Raw genomic sequence first — 21,378 nt, 5'->3', positions numbered from 1 at the left:
TCTAGGACAGAAGCCTCCCTCCCAGATTTTTTTGCTGTGCCAACTCCAGGCTTAAGAGCCAGCAGATCCTTGGGTGGCCCAACTCTTCTTCACCCTGCCTCCATTCCACTGTAGTTCAGATGCACGCCCTGCTGGCAGAGCTTAGTGGAGTCAAGTGGATGTATCCCAGATCTCTCTCCAACCCACACTACTGGTCAGGATAGTCTGCCCTGTATATATATATCTCTATATTATTTATAACATTTCTGTGAAAGAATGATACCCAAGGCAGTGTACAATCAAACCAGCACTGAGTAATAAAACACAGCAAACAAGAGCAATAGTTCCACCAAACACCAACAAGCTGCAGAGTAAAAAGTTTTAACAGCATGCCTACAATTACGAAGTCCAGTTGCATAGTGAGTTTCTTCAGGGAGGTTATTCACCAGCCCTGGGGCCACCAGTGAAAATGGGTGACCCAGGGCCTGCTTGCTCTCCTTTTACAAAGAGATCATAAATGTAAGGGAAAATTTCCCCACAAGTTCTTAAAACTACCTTCCCAACATTATATGTCCCATGTTTTGGTACTTGTTTATGGTCCAGGATCACGTTCCCACGAGCCTCAGAGTTTTGACCATACTGTTCTCAAGGGTAAGGAGATAATGAGTAACCTACAGGGCACTGCAATCTGGTTTGGACTAAGACCAGTTGAACAAATCCCAAATATTCCAGCAGCATTATTCAGAGTGGCGCTTTAGCGTAAAAGACTAGCATTTCCTGGACCAAGGTTTTGCACCATTGCCAGAGTACTTGTCAAGCTTCATACGTTGTCAAAATACAAATTAATTAGGACTTATCATTTAGTTCCACTAATTTCTCTTTAACTGTGGGAATCGAGGGGAGGCTGAAGATAACATAGATCCAGGAAAGGGTGGATTTCAAAACATCCTCTAACCTCTTGTTTTGTGCCTTCAGTAGCAAAAAATATTTTAGTAAAGCTTTGCAATATATCTATGAGTTTTGGAAAGCTGGAAGCAGAAACAGAGTATAATCATACCACAAAGAAAAAATTAGCCTTGAAACAAGACAAACTGACTTTTATATTTATGTAGAAAACAAGGCATTGTTGCCTGTTGATCCCAGGGCTCAGGCATGTCTTTTTTCAACCTAATAATCTCAAGATAAACAAAGAAGTTCCTTCAAGCTATGCATCTGTCACCTTGCCAAGAATTAACCAAGTTTCCCAACTAAGCCGGAGGCATTTTGTGTGTGTGTATAAGAAGACACTAAGCTCTTTGCAAGAAAGCAATTTACATTAGATACCTTGTCCAGATTGAGCACGTACATGTGTTTAACGTTACCCTGAACAATGTCTGTCCCTAGTGAAAGCACTATCTTTTTCTGCTGGCCTTTGAAATAATAGATTAAAAAGAGGAAAGGCAAGTGCTGTGCTGCCACCTTGCGTTCATGGATAACACTGTTCTTTGCAATAAGTTTGCAAAACAGATGAGTTTCTTCTCTCTTACTTCAAACTCTTTTTTTGACTCTCTGAAATTATTTCAAGTAAGTTTAGATCCATATGGTGGAAAGGAGGTTGCTGTTTCTATATTCTCTGGACTCTTCAACCTAAATATAGGACATTTTTGTCACAAAAAAGGGTGGATCTACACTACAGCCATGAGTACTGAAAATTGCTGAATTGCCATGTATCATATTAGTTTATATTCTATTAGTTGCATCCGACTAAATCAGAGTAGGTCCACTAAAGTAAATTGAACTCACTGGGTCTACTCTTAACTATGATTTAGATTAAAGGGGGGTGCAATTTCCAAAATGGGGCCCCCTACTCCCAGAAAATAACGCATGAAATAAGGCAACACAAAATACCTATTGTGGTATCTAAACGCTAACACATTAATTATGATGTACGCTCTTGTGGGCTACCAACCAACCAAACAACCAATTGTGAGACTGTAGAGCTTCATAACTGTCAGCAAAACACACACAGTGAGGATACTCAAAGAACAACTGTGTTCTGATCAGCTGTTCTTTGTTTCAAACCATGCCAGGAAATTGTTTGATGCCATATGTATCCCTGTATAGTTTCTTTTTCTTTTAATGATATCTCTGTTGTCTATTGATCTGATATAAGGGAAAGACCAATAGCTCAGTGGTAGAACATATGTTCTGCATGCAGAAGTTCCCAAGTCCAATCCCTGGGAAGTTCTGCTTGTTGTCTGAAACCCTGGAGAGCTGCTTCCAGTCAGTAATGGCAATGCTGAACTAGGTTGACCCATGGTTTGACTCCATATAAGGCAGCTCCCTGTATTCCTATGCTTAGAACATACAAATAAAGTGTCAAGGCATGGACAGTGGCCTGGATTGTGCCCGTAACTGGGAACTAGGAGTCAGGACTAAAGAGCAATCCAGAACAGAATGGAAACCCCAAGGCAGGCCTGGTAGAACGAGCCAGGTGTAGGGACCAAAGAGAAAGCACAACCTGAGTAGGCAGAACTGAACAAGTCAGGACTGAAGACCAAGACCAGAAACACAAAACACACTAGATCTCAGTAGGACTGGGCCAGTTTGCCAGTGGTTTAAAACCTGGAGGGGAGAAGGGGCTGTGCCTGCAAGTCCTGACCCCAACATGAGGGGTTGTCTTACATTACATGCAAATATCTGAATACAATGGTACCTCGGGTTACAGACGCTTCAGGTTACAGATGCTTCAGGTTACAGACTCCTCTAACCCAGAAATAGTACATTGGGTAAGAACTTTGCTTCAGGGTGAGAACAGAGATCGCACAGTGGTGGCAGGGCGGCAGCGGGAGGCCCCATTAGCTAAAGTGGTACCTCAGGTTAAGAACTGTTTCAGGTTAAGAATGGACCTCCAGAACGAATTAAGTTCTTAACCCGAGGTACCACTGTATAGCTTTGGTTGAATACATGTAGAAACTTCCCCATAATCATGAACTGTGATCACACAGGGTTCTGGACGGCTGGGATTTTTGAGCGCATTCACCACATCTAGAAGCCCTCTTCAGACTGAACATGTCTGACGAGGACTCTGCACGCTTGGCATAAAATGGTTTTCCTGTGGCTTAGTTAGCTTTATATGGGTGTTGGACGGGATTGTGAGATGTTTGAAACTGCTGTTTAACATGGCTGCATTGCAGTGAAACAGGATGTTGTCGTGCAATGTTTTATGTTCTGTGTCAGCTGGGTTTTTCTCTGAAAAGCAGTCCAGAGATGCTGAAAAGGAATTAATGGATGCAATATGAGCCCCTGATATTGTATAAGAGCAAGCATAAATTTGGCTTGGCAAGATCAGCCCCCTTTTATCCTCCCAGTCAACTGGAGGGCTCAGCTAGCAAGAGATGTACTGGGAGATTTCCCTGGTACATTAACAAAAAGTGGCAAACTTGCCATAGCCTCTTCTGATGATGATAAGTAACTAAGTTTCCAGTATGGCTCTTGGGTGTGAAACTTCCCTGCCCTAGGCTGATGGTAATCGTTATTTTCGATAGTGACAAGCTCCTCAAGCCCCTATCCAGGCTTGCCTTTGAAACATTAACATTTTATGAAATAGCTGCCTTGTCCCTGTGCTGTATCAACATAATGGTGCTTAAAATGATTCATACACAAGTCAACTTGGTGGGGGTTTAATAGACCGCTGAGCTGAAAGCTGCTAGAAGCCATTGGGATCCTGCAGCGTACAAGATCAGAATTTTGGAAAGCAACAACAACAAAGGGCTTTTTTTATGAATCTGTGGCATTGGATTGTTCTGTGCAAATATGGGGCATTTGTTATTTTCTACAGGACTGTGGCGCAACAAGGCAGCCTGTAATTAAAATACATACCTTAAAGGCACAATTGGAAATCCTGCTATTAAGGCATCATAAATTATGTGTCTTGGATAGGCTTGCCTTTAAAAACCTTTATAGCAGACATGGAAAACAATGCAATGAAGGCACCTGCCTAATCCTAACAGCCAGGGAGCTGCAGAACATTGGTGCTGCTACACTGAAGGATTGGCCAGGAAATGATGTTATGTGGCAATTGCAAAAGGTACATTGCCTATACGCTACATCTGCACTTATGACTGTATACTGTGACTTTAACTACCCTGAGCTCAATTTATAAAGACAGTAAATAAATAAACAAATATGCACCATGGCTACATTTTGAATACTAAAGAATATCAAAAGCAGCTGCTCCAAAAGTTTAAGACCACCACCTTTCAATTTATTGCCTAATGACAGGGGAAAGAACAACATGCTCAGCACCCATCACTACCTGAATTGGCTTCAATAGATTCCATGTCTTGTGCATCACCTAAAATTAATCTTCAGGTTTGCTAATATAAAGATATCTCCATTTTTCTTTGCTTCTGTTCTCTGCTGGGCTCTGGTTAATGCTAGTGGCAAAGCCAAACTGCCGCTGGCTTTTACATCTCGAGAGGGAAAACAGCTGTCGCTCCTTCATCCCAGCATGCCTTGCTGCAACAGAGATCTTTTTGCAATAAGCATGGTCTGACCCAGTGTTTCCCAAACTTTCCTCTACAGACCACTTGAAAATTGCCGAGATTCTTGGCAGACACTCAACATTACTGCCTGTTGTAGGAAGATGCTGTACAATTTTCAACTGTATTTTAAGGGACATGCTATGGACCCTCTGAATGAAGGGCTTCATGGACCACAGTTGCATGATATTCTGCCTCCACTGTTGGAGGCAGTTTGCCTGAATGCCAGCCGCTGGGAATCACAGGTGGGAAGAGTAACCCTGGTCCTGCTTGCAGGCTTCCAATTATCCTATAGGCACCTGGTTGACCACTCTGGGAGCAGAGTGATGGATTAGATGGGCTATTGGCCTAATCCCAATGAGCTATTCTTAGGTATTCTTGTAGTGTGTGCTGTTTTGGCTGCTCCAGAAAGGTAGACAACAGGGAAAGGTGCACAACAGGAGAACTAAAACTGCCATCATCACTGTCAGGGAATGTAAAGTATTTGGAAGGGGTTTAGTCAGGAGGGGGGTGGGAGTCAACTGGATTGGGGAATGAGGGAGGAATAATCAGGGCATGTGGATTTGCCAATATCTTGATCCACTTGGTTCTTTTTATTTCGCAGGTCTGGGCTTCATCTTTAAAGGCCATCATTTCCTAGTTTTCTCTGATCCTCATTGAGGGCAGGAAATCTTCAATGTGCCAAAGAAAAAAGTCCCCCTATCATCACCAACCTTGTTAAATAACTACAAGGAATCTAAATTGTAGTCCAGCCCAGCAGCTGGCTAGAGAAGCAGATTTGGCAACCCAGCTCACTGTCTCATTCACTACAGGGGTGTCAAAATCTCTGGAACGAACTCTCTAAATTTTACATATGCCGCTTATTCTAAATACTTAATTATTATGAAGCATCAAGGATAATTATGAAAGTGAATCAAACTAGTGCAGTCAAGGAACATTAATTATAAGGTTTGCAAATAATCTCATACAAGCGTGAATTTTTTGAATTGGATATAGTTTACATTGGAGTTATGAAATATAATCAAATAATAATCATTATGTTAAGAATCTTTGAAATGCTATCAACTTTCCTGCATATAATTTTACTACTTCTCTTCCAATTTACGTATGTGCACACATGAACAAATACTCCTTTAAAAATCATGTGTACAGTATTTAGGATTGGGATGGAGGAGGCCAGGCCCAAATTAACACACAATTATTTTTTATAGTGCAGGAACAACTTCTGATTTCCACATAAGCACAATTGTTTTAGATTGTTTCTGTGTTCCAGTATTTTTTTTAAGATCCTATTTTTCATGTATTTATCTTCTTGTTGCTTAATTGATTATTTCCGTTGGTAGATCAATTTAGTTAACAAAACAATTTCCCAGGACTTCTGTATCCACTCTCTTAATGTATGGGGTCTTTCTTCTTTCCATAATTGTGTGATACATATCTTAGCTCTCAGCAGTAAGCTGGAAACAAGCTGCAAGTCTATGTCTCTTACTTTTGTTTTTAGTAAACAAAAAAGTAAATATTTTGGATTTCTTATATGGTCCATTCTTTGTATTGTGTTAAGGACTTTGCCCCAGAAATTTCTTATTTTGATGCACCTCTAGAAAATGTGATATAATCTGCTTTTAATTTCCTGCATTTCCAACAAAATAGATTCAGCTGATATATCATATTTAATTTATGAGGAGTGAAACACCTTTCATATATAGATTTGGAGGGGGGGGAAATCTTTCAGATTAGCACTTATAAGTGTTCTCAGAGCTGATTTGAATAACCAGGACTGTGATATAGACAGATTGTAATTTGACAGATCACAATGATATTCTGCAATTTATGAAAGATACAGTGCAGTCAGAATTGCACAGTCCTGCTATCTGTTATGCAACAAATCAGTAAATTCTAATCCATTTATGGCCCTAGATTAAATTCCCTAGGATGAATTATTACACAGCTCTGCTCAGTGCTTGGCAAATCACTAGAGGGCACTATTGCTTTCTTTTTCATCAGTTTAAAGTTTGCTGTTTTTAACCCAGAGGTACAAGAGTTTTAATTTATGTACAAGTTAGAAACAGACAGTACTGAAGTTAGTGTGGGGAAAGGCACTCCGGTATAACAGAGACCTACAGCATTAGATATTCTCTATTGCAGCTGCAGACACATGTAAGAAATAAATTGAGGCTGTAACCCTATAAAATTTAAAGATAAAGATAAAGGACCCCTGACAGTTAAGTCCAGTCGCGAATGACTCTGGGGTTGCGGCGCTTACCTCGCTTTACTGGCCAAGGGAGCCGATTTTTTTTTAAAAAAATAATATTTATTAACAGGCCAATCATATCACATTATTTCAAAGCACATTAATTCCAAATTATACAGCCATTTTTTTCAATTTTGTTGGGGGTACCCATACATCAAGCTCCGGACGAGAATCCAAACATCACTTCTATTACTGCTTTAATTAGACAGTTCTATCCAGTTCTATCCAGATAGTCTCTTTTTTACTTTCTTCATCTTCTTGTTGTTGTCATATATTCCTTTCTTTGCGATCTCTGATAATCTTCACAGGCAGGTTAAGAACAAACATCGTCTGCATGGGTTTTACGCACTCCACAAGTCATATCTCATAGGGACAGCCGCCATTCCACTCCTCCTTCGAAAATTTATCTTCGGTCTGCCCTTTAGTTTTCCCAGGCTTGTAAAATATCTCCTAGAGGGCTCTACCAGGTTAAAGATCAAATTCCAAACATCGTTCACTTTCAAATAGTCCTGGTTCTCCTACCCCCGTCTTTCTTAAACAAGCCTGTCTTGCGAGACGCCATTTTAAAACTGCGTCATAAATTTTTTCCATTCTCCGATCTTTACCAATCCTCTCTTCATTCATCATTAATTCATCCCACACAGTTTTTAGATTCCTGCTTGTGTAGTAAAATACGGCGGTTCTTTTTTCTTTGGGGTGGAGAGTTATTTATGCTCATATAAGACAAAGAAAGAAAAGTTTTTTCCTCCACCCCACCTTCTTAGCTCCAAACATACCCATCTCTTAATGGCGCTTCATCTCTTGATTTATTTGTCTTCGCCCGCTGCTCCGATCCCAGAGATCCATTAATCAGCAGTCTTATCTCCCGACCTTTGCTTGACGTATGTGCTTTAACATCTTCCAATTATATATTTCAAATTATATTTTTGTGTTAAAGCAAACCAGCATGCGCAGATTGGAGACGGCGTCCGGGAAGAGCCGACCACACCAAGGGCTGAGCCAAGTGACCGGCGCACCCCCTTCTCTCAAATCTGGGGGTGCATTGTGGCCACCGCTGGCAAGGCAGTCCCCCCCCCCATATCCTTGGGGGGGGGAGACTGCATACTTCCCATAGCAGCCTCTTAATTACCTCATGTGGGTCAGAGAGATGTTATTGTTGGCCATCTTCCAATGCGCCACCTGGTGGCCCCAAGGGAGCCGATGTTTGTCCGCAGACAATTTTTCTGGGTCATGCGGCCAGCATGACTAATCTGCTTCTGGCACACAGAAACACTGTTTACCTTCCCGCCGGAGTGGTAAAACACAGCTAAAATCCACAAAATTGTTTTAACAGTTACATAAAACAATCATCAATAAAGCACAGGTAAAACTAGTAAGACTTTTAAAAACAAATATTGACAACTAAATTACCGTACATTGAACCTGGGACTTTTTGCATGCATAACATATGCACTAACTCCAGAGCTATAGCTTTTCCCCTTAAGAGCTATGCGCCTTCTCTGGATGACATCTCATTGGCCAACTGTGCTCTAAGGTAACCTTCCTCAACCTGGTGCTCTCTAGATATTGCTGAGCTACAACTCCCATAATCTCTGGCCATTGGTCAGGCTCAGTAGGGCTGATGGGAGTTGGAGTCCAAAACATTTGTAGGATACTAAGTTTTGAAAGGATGTGCAAAAGCCGGTTTTCCACAGTGGCAAGATGAGTAGCTGGTCCTTCCACGAACATACCTGATATTGAAGGACTGTCTCTTAGCCTTCAAAACATTTCAGCTCATTGGAAACGGATTTTTCTCCTTTGTGTATAGTACAAAATTCAGTTAGCCGTTAGTTACACATTACAGACATATAGGATATTGATGAAAACTTGTATGCTAGATTCTAGGAGATCTCAGCATGTTCCTTGTTACTGAAGTAGCAGTTGCCATGGTAAATGCTAAGTACATGTTACTAATGGCACCACAAAGCTCTTTTACACAGAACACTTTTATATTGTATGTAAAATCCAAGTTCTTCCTGTAGTAAGCAAAGTTATTACAATTTTCTCAGATTCATGGGAGCAGCTGCTCTGCTCTTCATTTTTAAAATACCTATTTGCTATGCATTTGCAGTGCTTCTTTTTTTTAAAAAAAGAAAAGGTGCACAAGTTACATTTCAGTAAATCACACTTTCATGGCATGTGCCAAAGATGTTTTAAAAGAAGGGAAATGACTTCTGTTTATATTGACTATTGACTTTAATTCAACCATGCTTTTGAACATTTTGATCCATTTTTAATTAAAAGGGGGGGAATCATTAAAAGGCTAAAAACACGGAGAATCACTCCTGTTGTTATTTGTCAAAACAAAGCTCAATGATAGAGCCAACACATTTGAGAGTAGTGGCCTTGTCACCCGGGGAAATTCAACGGTCAGTCTGCTGGCTTCTCACATTCTAAGGAAAAAGCTATTCTTAGATAGAAGTTCTCAATCTCTGACAACACCTAAAATGTAGAGTACAAATGCAACAAATAAGTTTTTGTAAACACAAGCGTTACACAGATATGCTCAGCAGTGTGATCTAATTTGCTTCAGCTCTATGTTTGGGGTGCTCTGATTGGCTGCAGCTCTACATTGCAATTGTGACAAACTTAGGTTTGCTTATTTAAGTGGAGGTGAGGAGGGGAAATGCCTCAGTTTTTCACTGATATCTTGGGCTCACAGCAGACTTTGTATGAAAGGATAAATCTATTGGGCACTTTCCGTTTGCTCCTATTCTGAGCCACCAAGAATACGTGGAGCCCAACTTTTTGCCTGCAATTTGCTAGTTGAGTGGAAACTTCAAAATGGCTTCCATGCCCAGCAGCTGAATTTAATTATTTAATTAGATTTGGTTTGTTAAAAGTATTTATAATCTATCATTCACCCAAAGGTTCCAGGGTGTGCAAATTACTGTATATCTTATCCATACTGTCATGTGGGACTTCAATCTGCAGATTTCCCTAGATTTTGTTGCAATTCCCTGTGCAAATGCTTTGACAGTGGAGAGCAAAGGGAGATCCTTTTCAATGCAGAGAAAATAGAATGAAAAATCGCTTGAGGCTCATGAGGAGCTGTGATATTTTACTCATGTGGAGAGGAGGGAGAAAGGGAGCATGCTGTAGGCTGTAGAATATTCCCAAACTGAGATCTGGTTTTCAAGTTTCTCTGATTAGGACCACCGGGATACCAAACAACTTTTCCAGCATTCTCAGAGATTCGTATATAGCCTAAAGTAATTTTATAATGGCCATCAGGCTAAAAAAAAATGTTGTCAGGGCTTGATTATTGACACTTGACATTTGGTATCCGATTCTATTTGATAGGAACTAATATTTAATATTGGATCTTTTACTTGATATTTGGAAGTCAGTATGGCCACAATTCAGGCTTTTCTGCACATACTGAGAAGTGGCTAGAAGGGCTCTGTTCAGGGATCTTCAGCAACACAAAAGCAGCGCTCACGTCATTATGCTGATGATGTTGAGAAGTGACTGTAGCACTCCCAGAAAGGATGAGCTCTTCATGTCTATTTAATTTCCTGCTAAAATTAAATCATATGCAACTTCCAAGGCTATGTTTATGTGCATAGATCAAACCAGATTAAGTGCTTGGTGTTACAAAACTGCTCAATTCATCCAATTACAGAGGTTTCTGGGTACTATGTTGATGGCACGGTACTAAACTGGAATGTAAGCAATGTCCCAGGGACATATTATTTATACAAAAAGACCTAACCTCTTTGGCCAATGTTAACCAACATCCTGATATAGAAAGAGAATATTCCTTGGAAAACTCTTTATTCAATTAAGCTAAATTTAATTTGAAGAGGGAATTAACTCCACTGAGACTTCAATGGATGCACTCTGTATTTCAGTAGATGAGTGAGACCAAAAAGTCACTTTCTCCTTACATTTCAGGATCCATGGATGGGGGGGGGGTGGAGAGATAATTAACAATATTTCACATGGTTTTATTATGTATTAGATGTATTTTATAAACAAATAGGCCTCTCCTCTCTTCAACATGACAGCTGCTTTTGGAAAGCTATAGATACAGGCCTGTTACAAGTGTGTACCTGTAATGATAACAGGTCTGATGTTTTATTTTTTATTACTGAGAAAAAGAAGATTATGTGAGCTATTATTATTTATTACATTTGTTAGTTTCAAATCTTCCATTCCTGGGAAAGGTGATCAAGCGAGTGGTTGCTGAACAACTCCAGGCACACCTGGAAGAAGCGGACCATTTGGATCCCTTCCAGTCGGGATTCAGGCCTCATCATGGGACTGAAACTGCCTTGGTCACACTGGTTGATGATCTCCGGCGGGCCAGGGACAAAGGGGAGAGCTGTTTCCTAGTTCTGCTGGATCTCTCAGCAGCTTTTGACACCATCGACCATAACATCCTTCTGGACCGTCTAGAGGGGCTGGGAGCTGGTGGAACTGTCATACAGTGGTTCCGCTCCTTCCTCCTGGTCCGTGTTCAGAAAGTGGTGGTGGGGGATGAGTGTTCAGACCCCTGGGCTCTCACTTGTGGGGTGTCTCAGGGTTCCATCCTCTCCCCCATGCTTTTTAACATCTACATGCAGCCGCTGGGAGAGATCATCATGGGGCTTGGACTGGGTGTTCATCAGTATGCGGATGACACCCAGCTCTACCTCTCTTTCAAATCAGAACCAGTGAAGGCGGTGAAGGTCCTGTGTGAGTGTCTGGAGGCGGTTGGAGGATGGATGGCGGCTAACAGATTGAGGTTGAATCCTGTTGTGTAAATGTAAGAGCCATATCTGTCCCACTTTTGCCTATGGCCCCAGCCACTACTAGCATATGTCCCTTGCAAGGTTGCTCAAGAGGCTGGAAAAAGTTTCTACCTCTGCCCTACAGGAACTACAACTAAATCCAGGTAGGATCTTCTTGCTCAGAGGAGGGTCCCATTGTTGGCCCTAATTTCTATATTGGGAATCAAGATGGGGCCAGTGGAGACTCATAAACCTCCTCATATACCACCAAGGAAAGTGCCACACTCGTAGGGATTCCAGATTTTAGGGGGCAAATGCATTCTGGCTGGTTCCACCTCTCACCCCCAAATTAACCCCACAATCCTGAGAAAAGAGATGAAAGGGTGTGCAAGCAGAGTCTTAGACCACAAGGAACAAGACTTTTGGGAAAGGGGGCAATAGCCAAACACATTTTCTTGATCAGGGCCTAGCTGATGTTCCAGGAAGGAGTTGAGTGGCAGGGTTAGTTGGGGGGCCAGAACTAATGCAAGTGGTGCATAGACAATCCTGGTGTACCATCTTATCTGTCTCAGCTCCATGTGGCTCTATAGTTGGACAGCTTCCTGCTCTCTTAGCAACCTTTTCTGACCTATTGGAAAGCTCCTTGGTCTTGCTAGATAGAGGATAATTTAATCCACCCACCTATGTTGGCAAATGCAGGACAGGAACAAATGTATTTTAGTCACATTCCACAGTCTGGTAGTTTGCTAGTGAGTGATATTCAAAAGTAACTTTATATACTGTTACACAGTATGCAAGCTTAGATACTTTCTACATTGTTTTTAAATGTCTGAGATACTATGTACTTTATCGTCAAGGCTTTGAAACAAAAGAAAAATCAGTTCTACCAAGATTAAGAAGATAAATGCTATTGCAGAAAGAAATGGGGATATTTGCTCCTCACTTTCTGCATGCAAGAGAGTAACACACCTATTACAAGAACAAAAAAGAGAGAGTTCTTTTTAAAGGCTTAGGCTGTGCATGACACACACAACTTTGAGTTATTAATCCCACTGAGAAATTCCACTTGCCATATTCCACACATATTTACCACCTCCTTCAGGGGCTCTGCTCACAAGATTAATGACCCTATGGACCCTTTCCTTTCATGTACTGATTCTGACAGGAGGCTCCATGCAAACACCTGAAGGTACAGGTGGTTCTATATAGGTGAACAGGCACCCAATCAGTGGCATACAGTCATACCTCGGGTTAAACATGCTTCAGGTTGGGCATTTTCAGGTTATGCTCCACGGCAACCTGGAAGTAATGGAACGCGTTACTTCTGGGTTTCACTGCTTGCGCATGCGCAGACGCTCAAAATGACACGCATGCATGGAAGTGGCGAATTGCGACCTGCGCATGTGCAGACGCGGGTTGCATTCGCATCCAGAGGTACCACTGTTTTTGCCATTCATGCAGTAGAGGACTACGTACACATATGATTCTATGAGTGGGGGCTGCTGCGATCTCTCCCCACTTTTTTCATCACACGAGTGGGACACCGGAAGAGGAACTGTAGTCTTCTCTTCAGGACCAAATACCAGAAATCTGATTCTTCCTGTTTGCAACATAAGCCAATTGCACGGGGCACTGGTTGGCTGACCCCTGTGATGTGACATGTTTACCCCCTGCCTCCAAGCAGTTTCTCTAACTATTAAAAAGGTAGTTATGACTACAAACCAAAACCAACAAACCTAAGCAAACATCCAAATGCAGGAAGATGGAGAGGCCACCTGAAGCTCAGATGGAAAGACATCTGTATTAGTGCTGAGTTTGTTAAGCAGTTCACCTGCTAGAAGGGCTATAAAGTCAGTGAAAATGTGGCCTGGAGCTTTTGGAGAAAGAAGAGTGAACGTTGATTTTAAAATGTATCAGGATATAACCTAATTGCCAGATGAGTTGTCAGTTCTGAAGCTAAGAATACCACAAGAGGGCAGGCTAATGCAAGAATATGTAATTTACACACACAGATTTCATGCAAAGCAAAGTATGTATATAGAGAATGATTAAAATGAGAAACATAGGAAGCTGCCTTCCACCAAGTCAGAACATTGATCCATCAAGCTCAGTATTTTCTACACTCCTGCAGCTCTCCAGGATTTCAGATCAGGGTTACCCACAGCCCTACCTGACCAGCAAGAAAATCCTTCTTCTATTAACATGCACTTTACATAGGACTGCCCTTGAAAAACATTTAAAAACAGCAGCTCCCCCAGCAGCAAACAGGCTTTTAATAGGAACCCAAAATTCTGAGTACATACCTCTGGTGATGAATGATATTCGATGTCTTCATGTTGGTTTCTGAGTGCAATTCAATCCCTGACACTGATCTTTGAAGCATTAAACAACTTTAGCCACATGTGGTCTCCTTGTCCCATGTAAACCTAACCATAATGCTGATTTCTTTAAGAGAGGCTCTGCTCCAAGAGATGCCACTATCTGAAGAAAGGTCGGCAGCATCAGGAACAGAGTCTTTTCTGTGGTGGCCCCCAGATTTTGATTTCCCAGCAGAATTCATTTGGTTCCTTACCTTCCTGTTGCTACAGGTGAAAACAATTCAACTTGCTTAAGCTTTTGAAAGGGCAGAGGAGAGTTTATTTCCCCTCTCTCTTTTAGTTGTGATATTTACCCCTGATCTCCGCTTCAGACCTAAACTGCAACGTACTAGAACTGAGTCTTAAAAGAAAAAGGCAAAATATGGGTTCATGAAGTTAAAGTTGTAAGCTAGAAGAAGCATGTGGCTAATTGTAGAAGATGTTTACAGCTCACATGACATTAAAGTTAAGTTCTTTACTTGCTATTTCCATATTCTTTGGAGCATGAATGATCACGTCCTTTTGCTCTTCTCTGAAGAGCTTTTGAATTTTAGAATAATACTAATGCGAACATGCTTGATCTTTTCTACAATTAATTCAGAGTGGAAGAGGTGCAATGAGTATACAGCTCCTGCAGCCAATAGATTAGTAGTTGGAAACTCCCCCCCCCCCCGTTGAAGGCCACATTCAGGCAGCAGGTGGGATCACAGCTGTGTGTGGGAAACTACTAAGCAAAGATCACAAAACCCCTACCATTGGAGATGGTACTTGGAAGCATCTCAGCAATTTCTCCATACTTGAGGACTTCCACATTCCCAGGTTAGAATGACTGATATCCCTTTTTGCTTGTTTAAACTTTGGGCACATGTGGCCTGGTTTCATCTATGGAGCAATTTTTATTTTATTTTATTTATTTTATTTTAAATGAAACTTCTTTGGGGCATGGTATGCTTTGCTTGTTCCTACTTACACTGAATGATATCACCTACACTGAATATAGGAGTGCAGTAGGGAAATAGACAGGATAGTTAAAAATTCTCCTGGACCCTAGGAATAAACGAATGGTAAGCACACTTCCAAAGCTATAATTTAAAGGAAAAACACAACACTTTTCTTAGGACTTAAGGAAACTATTTTCTTGAAGTGCAGAGACTGGAGATCAAATCTGGGGCAGTGATAGCCGCTGCAAGCTAGGTATCCAGTTTTGACACTCTGCAGCCACACTTTAATTGCCTGCCATAAGTTGCTGTCACCTGCTGCCATGTCGATTACCAGGGAGCAAAAAACATGTGCGTGACAGCACAATGTGCCATTCTGTTGCCGCGTTCCTCTTTCCCACCTCCATTCTCACCTACCTAAGACCAAGATAATTACGTGCAGAACAGTTTTGGTTTGCTGTGGAAAGTTCGGGTGATACAGATGGCAATGTTTTTAAAAAATGATTCCTTTCAGTCCCATGAAAGATATTTCTTTTGCACTCATCCTTTGGTGAATTCGTTTAATGGTTCAAGTAATTTCCTCTCAGTGAGGATAAGCTGTCAGACTCAAGAGTATCCCTAACACAAGTTTGGTGCTAATGAAAAGATTATTTGATCATCCAGGCAAGATGGTTGTTTTATAGATTCTCAAAAGGGAGCCACGGTGGACTGTCCTCATGCTGCACATACCCCCCCCCAAAAAAAAACCAGGCATACAAAAACTGCCTTAGAATGGAATAGTAGTTGTGATGTTCTAGTCAAGCACTTTTGTACTTGAATAATGTATCCCTTGAATCAAGCAGGCCTCCCTGCCTTAGGGAACCTTTCTAGCTTTCGCTTTATAATACACCACGCTCATCATGAGGTGGAATGGGAACGTCCAAGAATGTTTGGAGGAATCTGCCTGAGGGAAGAGGTTGCGTTAAACAATCTTCGGGGACCTTCCTGGCCTGCGAACCGTTCCATAGCATTGACAGGATAATTTGAGAGGAAGCGAAAGATCTTCCAAGGAGCTGACCAAAATCGCAAGGAAATATCAGCCCTGTGTATTTGGGATTTCAGAGTGCTATAGCCGACTACAGCATCTTTGTGACAAATTGGTTTTAATTTAGCATGAGATTTCATGGGCAACAGCCGACACAAGCAGTTTTGTCTTCAAAGCATCTAAGCAAGAAAGTTAACCTTGTTCTGTTTGCTTCCCCAAGGGACTGCGCTACTGCTTTAAGGAGCTTCTTAACTAATGCTGCCGTGTTTAGAATGTGCCCAAGGAACAAAATTCATAATTTACTTATGGTCTGCAACTTACAGAAGTGGAAAAAAACCATCACCTCTAAAAGAGATTGCCAAATCCTGATTTCTGCTTATGCACATTTTGTTCATGATACTTTTCTCCTAATTTTCTTCAAAGTGTCCAGAGATAAAACCTGCTCTTACTATTTTTTAGGTTTTTAGATTTCAAAGTACATTGCGTTATCTTGGAAAGATCCTTCACACTGACCTAAGGCTAATGAGCAAAACACATCCAGATAACAAACTGTCAGGCTTACAAAAACAGGCTTGCAAACAGTTGCAGAGCAGAGTGTTAATCAATAGCTCTCTCTGGTTGAACTCAGAAATTGCTCAGTTAAAGAACCTGGAAAACTTTTGTTAAGCCACACTTTTTAAATGTATTTCCCGGTGCTTCCAGGTGGGTGTTTCTTGTGGGATAGGCACACCTCATGCAATTTTTTTTGGTAGGCTTCACATGACATCATTGCCATCAAAATGCCAGCCTGGATTTCCCCCATTTAATCTGGATTTACTCTTTCTGCAGATAATGCAACGCTAACACCACACCCCTCTAGCTGCTGTTGTGATGACATTTGAACAACCCATTTGCAATATGAAACCCCCACCTGGAAATGCCCTGGGACAGATGACATAGGTATAGTCATATTTTCAAATTTATTGAACATTTAACATTTCTGTTTTGGTTTCGTGTATTTCATAAGGCTAGTCGCCTGGGGAAAAACGGGATAGGTGTGTGTGTGTGTGTGTGTGTGTGTGTGTGTGTGTATATATATATATATATATATATATATATATATATATATATATATATATATAACTAGCTGAGGGCAAGAGAGTTCTGGGCAGTCATGGCAACTGTTGCCAAGGGAATCAGAATGTTGGGAAAGTGACAATGGGGCAATTAGGCAGGGGAAGGGGGAAGAGAAGAGAAAAGCAGGAAGGGTGGGCTAGGAAGGAAGAAGAAAGTGTTGCTGTGAGTTTGTGAAGCACATTCAGTGAGGGGACCCTGCAGCCAAGTTCCAGGTGTGACTGTGGTAGATAGAGGCAGGGAGGAAAAATAATGACGAGAGAGAGAAGAGCTGCAAGGTGAATTGGGATTTGGCTAGCAGCAATGCCAAGGAGCAACATAACATTCACAGGAACAGCCAGGGAACTTCACAACATCCTAAGGAACTGGACTGGGGGAAATGACTGCAGTATTAGTTTATTGCACAAGACAGGATTTGGTATTGTAAGGGCATTTTATGCTGGAGAAAAGTTATTCTGTTCCTCCTTTATAATAAAAGTCATTTTAACAGAAGTGGCTTTCGTCGGCTTCCAAACGCCTTTCTCCGAGTGTGAATTTGGAGCGTGGTCTCCCACTCACCATCTCTTCCTGTCAGATTCTGACAATGAGATGAACGCTTGCTCTCTCGCACTCATTCACACATGATTGGATCAGGCTCCCCATTGATAGGAGAAATAAAATATATTGCAGTAAAGTCATGCCTTTACCTCAGTGATGGCCAAACTTGGCCCTCCAGCTGTTTTGGGACTACAACGCCCATCATCCCTAGCTAACAGGACCAGTGGTCAGGGATGATGGGAATTGTAGTCCCAAAACACCTAGTTTAAAAAGGTGTCTATTTTAGAGGTGTGGACTTTGAAAGACGCATCTTTTGCTGTTTTGACAATGTGCTGTACACAGGCTAGTGTACCAATATGGCAAGAAGCACAATAAAAATGAATTTATAAATATTTGGGGTTTGAAACTTGAAGTAACAATCACAGAATGAGTCAAGCATTATTTTGAGAGAGATCATATTTGCCAGATTGCTATTTCTAGTTCATCTGGTCTGCGTGTGAAAGCTATAAATTTCAGTGGAACATGCATTTTATCAAAGAAGTCTACCTTTCAAACATATAAACGTATCATCATCTTGTAGGCATTAGCAAAGAAAAGGATGCTGGTAGAAGGGGAGCGTATTTCCAGCTGTCCAGCTGCAAATAATCTGAATTACACTTTCACCCTGAGCAAGGTGGAAAATGCAACCCCAAATAATCAGCTTTTTTCATTTGCAGACTTACAACACTTGTTCAGCTTGGAAACAACTTTGCAGAGAAATGATGTTTGGAAGGGACAAGCTTCTTCTCTATAGGATCTTTGATGGGTCAACTGACAGCACATTCTTTGCCATAATCTCCAAGGACCCTAAGAAACCTGTCTGGTTGCATGACAATATTCATGTGACTTGATTAACCAAGATCTATTGGATTCAAGAAGTCTGCTCAAGAACATAGAACATATAATAACTTTCAGCATAAATGGTCAAGGTCACACCAGTAAGTCCTAAAACTGATCCATTACACGCATGCCCTAGTGCAGTGCTTGGGAACCTGTTGTTGCCAGTCTAATTTAATGCAGTTCTCTGGGACACTGCAGGTTCACTATAGCTGCCCAGCTCACCTCCTTGGCGTCATTTATTCTCCTGTTTTGTGAATGTGAGAGATAGGGGTAGAGAGGTAGAGAAGATGTTGTTGCTACAAAATAAGGCTGGGCGAAAAAAACTTGGCAGGAAACTGGAGGGTTGGGGAAGCCTGGGATGGGGAGGGGGGACAGTAGAAAGGGGAAAATGGAAATGGATGAAACAATGGAAGGAAAGCCAACTGCAAGCAGTCACTTGTAATCTGTGTTAACGGAGGAGGGAAAGGCAGTATGGGAAGGCAAACTGGATGGAGAGAGGGAGGGGGAGCAGAGAAAGGAGGAGAGATATGGGGTGTCAGTGAGCAAGTTTGCTATGCAATCCTGCAAACTGCCCACCTTGGGCTCTCATCCTATACAAGTGGCATGTGGCCTTTGACAGATTACTTCTGAAGGAATGGGTGACCAGTAATATAAGACCTACCATGAGCAGCTACCTCTGACTCTCTGGGAAGTAACTGGGATCAAGCCTGGATCTTCCAGGATCAGATCCTGATAACCTAGTTTTCAAGTAGTGCACAAACTACAGTTTCTTGGTTCAGACCTCACAAGGTACTGCAACTTAACAAACCACAATATAGATGTCAACATCAAGCAGCTTGAATAGAAAATATTTTCATGAAACACCTTGACTGAAGACACAGCACGGTTGGCCAAAACCTCTATTTATAAGTTACTGTTTTTCAGACTTCTGTTTTAAAGGTGAACTGTGGAATCATTTTACTCCCACGGGAACACAAAACCTCATAAAATGTTTATAGCCTTGGGAGACTGGTGTTTCTAACAACAACAACAAAATCAGTTGGTTGCAGCCACACAAATGGCATCAGAGAGAGAAAGAGGTAAAATATAATGGGAAGTACAGTATGAAGATCTGAAAAAGCATATTCCGCAGAAACTGAGAAGCACACAATTATTATTATTTTTTGCTATTGATCTTCACCCTGCTGCAGCTGTCCTTTTGATTCCTGCTTTCTTCTTGTCTTCCAGGAATGTATCATGTGGTGGTGTGTTTACAGAATACTTTTGCCCTTTTGTATTGGTTCAGATAAGTGCTGCACAAACAATTCTTCATAGTTACACCAGTATTACAACATAATGCTAGAACTCTGACTACTCAGAAAATTTTCCTGCAACTTTTGTTCATTAGTGAAATATTGCAACACCTTCCATTTTGAACAAAGAGTTATGGGGCACATTAAAGATCTTTTTATTATTATTGTGGCATAATCCATAGGTAGTCAATGTGATGCCCTCCAGATATTTTTGGGACTCCCACCATCCCCAACACTGACCATAGTGACTGAGGCTGATGGGAATTATAGTCTACTGCTAGCATAAGCTTTCATGGATGAGATTTCTTGGCACCGGATGGACTCAAGCCTACAAAATCTTGTATCATTTAAAATAGTTGGTCTTTAAGGTGCCAAAATATCCTTTATTGATTTTGTTGTAACTAGGGATGGACAAATATGTCAATTTTGGTTCCCCCAGTTTCACATTTTTCCAATCTTAAATTCTGTTTTAAGGGATGCAGTTCCCTTTCCCCTTGGGCAGGAATTTAGTTCTTAGGTGCAGCGAGTCAGACATGGAATCACTAGGATCTTATCAGTGCTGTTGGCACTTCCGTTTGTATTCAAATGAACACAAGAATTGGTTTTCCTGAGAAGATAACTGCTAAGGTGGCTGCGCTAACAAGCTTGCCCTTCATTACTGCTCAAAACAAATCTGAAGCCCTTGTTCCTCTCATGGTGCCCTAGTTGACCTGAGTGTGGCAATGAATTCTGTGACTTGCAGGCTGATGAAGATAGCTAAAGACATCCATTTTCTGGGTTCTGGACCATGGTCTGGTCTAGGGCATCTAATATTGCCTGAAAATGAAACTGGAAGCGGCATTATGCCAGAAGAAGTGAACCCTACTCAATGTGAAGCCATAGCCATGGTGGCATCTCAGGTGATGGGAAATCATGTTGCTGTTGCAGTAGAGGCAGCTCTGGCCACCTTGAGCATATCTTTAAGCCCATGATTAGTGTTACTCTTTTAGAGGCATATGCTGTTGCAGCCCTGCCTCAGCTTCACTTGTTATCCTTGATTTGTTTTGCATGTTGATTATTGATGTGGCTCCCCCTCAGATGAACAGTAGAAGCAGACCGATTTAGAGATCTCTGACTGTCCTGCCGGATGAATGCATCACAACTGGCAGCCTTCTTCGATGCTTTTCATTAAGTTCCTTCTTGCTGTGCTTTTCAAGGATAGGCCGTGCCAGCTTCCAGCAACACAGGCCCACCTAAGGCACATTATCATAAGGATGGTCTAGTAATCAAATCAGAACTTCCCCAAGTCAATTTACACAAATCAGAAGAAAAGAAGTATACAAAAACTTGCCAAGTTTTCCTCAAATGAGCATGCCATATTTTTTGTTCCAAATTTCTATATGTAGCAATCAGTGGGTTTCAGTACACTTTGATTCCCTGCAATAAACAATATATTCAGTACTATTAACAGTTCCTGGAAGCAGAAAACTTGTTTTGGCCACGGTATCTCCTAAGTGAGCTATAGAAAATAGATCTCTTTCAAAAAGGCCTGTCAGATATTAAACCAGAAAAAAATATTAAACCAGAAAAAGGACAGAGGGAGGGAAAAAGAAAAAAAAAAAACATTTGACATCCTTTGGATTTTGATCCAAAGCTTTTGGCCTATGAAAAGATTTCTAGGATTTTGTCTAGACTAGGAGTTAGAGACACATTCTTAGAGATATGCAGTTCCAGATGCTAAGTAATATGTTC

The 21,378-nt window shown here is 41.3% G+C and overlaps 1 long non-coding RNA gene across 1 annotated transcript; it reads left to right on the top strand.

The window, feature by feature from the left end:
- The first annotated feature begins 17,042 nt into the window (after nt 1-17,042).
- LOC308586449 lies at nt 17,043-19,923 on the top strand. The gene is made up of 3 exons (XR_014007875.1): nt 17,043-17,154; nt 18,193-18,453; nt 19,583-19,923. It is a non-coding gene; the product is annotated as an uncharacterized lncRNA (long non-coding RNA).
- The last annotated feature ends 1,455 nt before the right edge of the window (nt 19,924-21,378 follow it).

Source organism: Podarcis bocagei (genome assembly GCF_964188305.1).
Source record: "Podarcis bocagei genome assembly, chromosome: 4".
In the NCBI taxonomy this organism is placed as follows: domain Eukaryota; kingdom Metazoa; phylum Chordata; class Lepidosauria; order Squamata; family Lacertidae; genus Podarcis; species Podarcis bocagei.
Note: the sequence above shows the minus strand (reverse complement) of the source record. Positions and strands in the feature narration are given on the sequence as shown.